Raw genomic sequence first — 6,018 nt, forward strand, 5'->3', positions numbered from 1 at the left:
AGATCTGAGGTTTCATGTCTCTCCCTTTATGAGACATTCAGTCAGCTCAAAGTTTTCTGCCTAAACCCAAAATACCTAAGTGCCTTTAAATTAAATTTTTTCACTTATACTACTGAAATCCAAGACATTACCATATTTTCAGTGGGGTCTCTTTAAGATAAAATAAGATTAATTTTATCTTCCCAATAGAAACTCAGACAAAATAGAGTCCAGATTCAATCTAGTCCCTAAACAATTAAAAAATCCAAATCCTCCTACTGACACAAACCATGAAGAAAGAAAATAGTACTATTAAAAAACAAAAGTATTTGTGGTCTACTCTGCCTTTTCGCCTAATGCTTTTTGCAACATTGGAAAATTCAGTGTAATGTCATTTCATAGGTGTCAATTTAATATTCAAATTCAAAGACTCAAAACATTTACAGTCCTCAGTCCCATATTTTCAGGTTTAAGTATAGTGTTTGTACTAAACAAACACTAGTCCTAGAACTTAGATAGTCTCCTTCAGGTCAGAACAGATGCCTGTGTCATTAAAGAAGTCTTTTAAGCTCAGCACTAGATTACTTCTTGGGTCTACTGGGGAACTTGTCTTATAAGACTCCTTTGGACACCTGAATGTGCTTTTTATTAGATGATGCTATGTAAGCCCTCTTCATAAAACTTATCTTACAATCATGGACAGGTTTCTAAACATAGCTTGTGTATCCAAATATTTACATACAATTTTAGGAAGAAGCAATGCAAAGAACACCGAGAGAACAGAATAGAATAGAATAGAATAGAATAGAATAGAATAGAATAGAATAGAATAGAATAGAATAGAATAGAATAATGTCAGTCAGAAGGGACCTGTAAGGATCATCCAGTTCAAATTCATGACCACTTCAGGGCTGACCAAAACCTATAGCATATTATTAGGCACATTGTCCAAATACCTCTTAAACATTGACAAGCTGGGGGCATTGACCACCTTTCTAGGAAGCCTGTTCCAGTGCTTGACAGCTTTAAATTGTGGCCTGCAGAACTGCACTGAGCACTCAGGTGAGGCCACACAGCCCTGAACACAGAAGATAATATCCTCTCTTGTGCTCGAGGCTCCTGGCACTCTGTTTGCCCTCTGGGCTGCCAGAGCATGCTGCAGGCTCACCCTGAGCCTGATGTTGAAAACTACTTCCTGTGATAGTTCCCATGGCATTTCCATAGGTAAACTCATCATCATTTCTGAAGATCTTTCACTGGCATCTTGCAAAGTGGAGGAAATTATCAATGGGTATACCACAACCTCTGGGAATCTTCAGATCAAAACCTCCAATAATCATGGCCATTAACATATTTTGAAATAATGCTATTTAATAATGATATCTTTGGGAGATTATCGAAATTAATTTGCCCTTAAGGGGAAGATAATGGACCAAAAAGGCCATGGAAAGTACTCAAAATATACTAAAAATATCAAAGTATTAAGAAGCCAGCAGCAGTAGCCATGTCTAGAAAGACATAGACATTAAAACAAATACATATATGTTTAAATTAAAATAACATTATGATTATTTTGTTCCAAAGCAGAGAAAAAGTAAAGCAAATAACTTTTTCCTTCCCAATTTCCTGTATGATCTGTCGGCACACATTTTTTTCCAGTAAACTGAAAATAAAACTGATGTGAATATTCCAGGTGGGCAGCAAGGGGTCACCTTTTCTGCCTTCCAGTCAAAATATTGTGTTTTCCAAATACTTCAAAGATCTTATTTGGATATTATGTGTTTTTTAAAAATGGGATTTTCAGCAGAATATCAAGGGAAATTTCCATTGCATTGTTCTGCACACAGGAGTTCAGAAATCATTCAAAGTAAAATGGTTTAAAAGTGCACCCAGGAAATGGTAGTAAGGGCAGTGTTTAAAAGAAATTAATTCTGCTCCTGATGAGTCAGTGCTGTCTTATTGCTTCTGAGAGCCTCTCTGTCCCCAAATTCACCTGGCTGGGGAAAACATTACAGCAAAGCTTCCTTACCAAAACAGTGGGAAGTGCACCCTGCCCCCTCTGGCTCCAGCCATAACCAAGAATGGTGGAGCAAACTAAACTTTTCTTGTTCCCCTCCTCCTTTCCAAAAAGGAAAATTGTCAGGTTACAAATGATTTCACAGTAGTGAATCAGGCTTCCCAACTCAACATCCAAATGTTTTATTTGCTTCCAGTCAAACAAAGATCTTTGGAGAAGATAAGTCTCTTTTGACTATCTAATCAATTGTCAAAAGAGAAAATCAAGGTTCAACAAATACCAGAAAAAGGAAATAATGTGTCAAGTTATAAATCCATTATGTGACGAAACCTTTTGGAAAAGCAGTAGGCCCTGTAGAATTGGAATAAAGCAGAGAAGATCATGGTCAGCTAGAAAAGTTCTAAAATCTTCACACACAGAATGAGTAGGAAGACTAGATTATTTAGCCTACCAAAGAGATGGCAGATATGAGAAGCGGTGTCAACAAAAGAACATAATAGAAATCTAGGAACCAATGTGTAGAAGGGAGAAGGTAAGTAGAGCTTGACTGTTCCTTACCTCTTTACAGAATACATTTGAATGAAATGAAAATGCAAGGTGATAGACTCAAAGCAAAGATGTTCTTGTTCAGCAATGGGCAGCCTCTAGGCATAGAACCTTGTAAGTACTACTTACAATGGTTTATAATGAATTTGGGTAAATTCAATGAGGGAAAATGATGCCAAGTAATCACTCACATGATAAATGCTTCTGTTGCCTAAGGGAATTCCTGGTCACAAATTCCTTGAACCTATAACACTCCCCTTGAAAAGAATTTTCTTTCAGTTTCCCTGCTGTCATAATATTGGTTGGTACTGGCTAGTGCCCGCCTGCAGAGACAAGTTCATAGAACAGAGGAACTTTCTTGTGTGTTCTATTGAACTAGCACAAATTCAATATTCATGCTTTTCTTTCAGACTGGTGTAAACAAATATAGGATGCTGTAAAATGGCAGAAAAGAGTTATTCTGGTCTACTGATAACCTCTAGTTTTTCAGCGGTGGAAATATGACCACAGCCTGATTAGATACTTGTAAAATACACTGACATTCATTCCATAACTTTCAAAGAGATTCTAATTTATAGATTTATACTATCACAGTCAGAAACACCATGTAAGTAAACACATTAAATAGATTTATGTTAGTATTTAGTTCTCTGGCCTGCAGCCTCTGAAAGTTCAGAGGAAAAAAGTAAAATGGAACCTGTCTCAAAAAGGGAAATGGTTGCTTGGAAAGTCCTGTACCATCTTTCACCTCACAATGTTTTCAGCCCATTTCTTAACAACAAACAATCCAGAAAGTGAACTTTGTTCTTTATTATCACACTGGAGTTTTCCCATGTGCAGCCAAAGCAAGCTCTAGGATCCCAAAGGCTGACTGCATATTGATTTTACAAAAGACTGCACATACTTTTGATTGCACCAATGACAGCTTTTACTATCAACACACCTCACTGTCCATCAAAGGTAGAAATAAAACCTTATTCCCTTTTCAGCGCTGAAGGATTTCCCCACTTTTGACTTTTCTGATTTATCAGCTCATCTCCAGGTGTTCACAAGTTACATACACAGTATCTCATAAATAATAGATAATTTTAAGATAACATTTTTCCTTTCAGAAGCAATTTGCTGAGTCACTTATAACCATCTCTCTGATTAAAAGAATAATCTATTTCATAGAGCTCTCTAGATATTTAGGCTTTCACAATTATATTGATTGTTACACAGCTGATAGGGGACAGCAATTTCCTTCTCCTCACTTGTCTACAACCAAAAACATTCTTTCAGGCTGTAGTAATTATTGTTATAATAAAAAAGTTTAACATAATTTAACTGTGCAGGGAACTTGTGTTCTCTTTTGTCCCAATAAGCTATTTCTTTTGACATGAATAACTGTAACTTCATTGGATGAGGCACAAACACGTACCATTCCTAGTCTGGAACTCTGTCTTTCTGCTCTGCATCTGCACAGTGCCTGTTTGAACCTGGCTCATGAGGAAAGTGAAGTCCTTTTCTTATTGCAATAAAAGATAAGCACAGCTCATCAGTTCTTAAACATCAGAAATAAAAGAAAAATTCTGAGTAATTTTCACTGCAAAGACAATTTCTTCTGCAATGAAACAAGTAACTTAGCTAATAGTTTTTAGCTGTTGCCCATACATGCTTAATTTCTGTCTGTTTTTCCCAGCTGTATAGTACAGACTTGAGAACAGCACAGGGTAATATGTACATTTTAGGAAGCTAAACACACCTCACAACACTTGATGTTCCCAAGACACCACTTGGTAGTGGTCAAGTTACAGATTATTTAGCTGTCCTAAGAATTTCCCTGACCTCTAATAACTGTGCCTAAAGTTTATCTCATTTCCTGCCCTATTCCCCTCATCAACCCTGGATCCTGGTCACACTGTTCAGCACTGAAGTCAAGCCTGACTGTGTCACAACTTGGGAACTTTAGGAGAGCTTCTGCCCTGTCCTTGAGGCTGGCTGCTTCCTGCCTTTTCCTCTCTCATGTCCAGCATGAGTTGAATGAATCTCAACACTGGTTTTCTAAGTGCTGTGAGCTTAGACAGCTTTACTGTTCAAGACTAGGCCCCTTTTAGTGAGACAAAAAAAAATAGCAGAGAACCCAAAAACTTCCCTAATTTAGTTACTTCAGTTGCACTCCATTTTCTTCACTAGAAAATGTGTCTATAATTTCACTTCTCCGCATATCTTTTGTGACTACATAGGCTAAAGCATTCATTAAGCTTTCAGTTAATATGTACTGTCTGCCAGCTGAGAATTTACTTGCCTTCCAGCAGGGCTGCTTTGAGCTCTCTAGCACCCTTTTCAAAGTGTCACCCTTGCACTGAACTGTGTAGCGATCAACTAAGGGCAGACTGTCAGTTCATAACCATTCCAGTTTCAAAGAACAAGAATTTTTTTTCCTTTATGGCAAGGAATCTGAAGCCAGTAAATCTGGTGCTGAATTGGAAAACACATCAGAGTGCATTTTCTTGTGGAAGTGCAGGAAGGCAATGGCATCTCAGGGGATTTGTAGTTCCCTCACCTTGTCAGGCACAGCTTGCCCAACAAATTTGGCCATGCTGTCTTCTCACACCACATCTGGCATCCTTAGCCAAGTCCAGCTCCACAGCCTGCCTTGTTCCCAGATGTTTTACCAAGCAATCTTTGAATGAAAGCCATTGTGAATGCATGGCAGTTCTATGCATTTAAAATCCAGACTCAGTTGCAGTCTACACAGGTAGATTGTCTTGTGTCCTGCAGGACTTGTGACTACATGCATGCCCAAGCACACAACTTTCACTATGAAATCAAAGATTTGGGGAACACTATATAGAGACAGAATTAACAGAAGATTTGTAATGAGATGTAGAAGGTAAAACAAATTTAAAAAAACCAAATGGTTCCAGATCCATTGAATTAAAATAATGAGTACTTTAGGCTGTGATTTTTCACAGGTGCTCATATGAGCATGGCATCTGAATCCAGTTAGAATTCAGTATAACTAAAAATATTAATTTACATAGACTATTTTAAAGATCCCAAGATCCACAGGCTTGTTTTTTCCAACAGCAATTTTTTCTATGCCAGTTTTGACTGGCATTTGAATAATGATCTTCCTAGACTCCCCATTCTTGTCTAGTACAAGAAGACTGTTCAAAAACATAAACCACACAGACTGCCTTACACAGTTAAAAATGCATTGAGCCTTACTACCACAGAAAATTTACCTTTACTGTAAAATGCTGTAAAGGAGCAGATTTTTCTTGGGTAAAGGATCAAGACACCCAGCAAAAAAGCTGTAAACCCTGAAGTGGTAACTTCCATAGTGTTGGCGTGTATCTTATTTCTTTACAAAATGGCAGTTTATATGTCAATCAGGTCTTTAAATACAAAAGACAATTGTCTTTTATCAAGAAAAGGAAGAATTTGTACACTCTTTGTAGTAGAAGAAGGGACATGGTCCACACAAACAG

This window comes from Lonchura striata, chromosome Z, assembly GCF_050655825.1.
Source record: "Lonchura striata isolate lonStrDom1 chromosome Z, ASM5065582v1, whole genome shotgun sequence".
NCBI classification, from domain to species: Eukaryota; Metazoa; Chordata; class Aves; order Passeriformes; family Estrildidae; genus Lonchura; species Lonchura striata.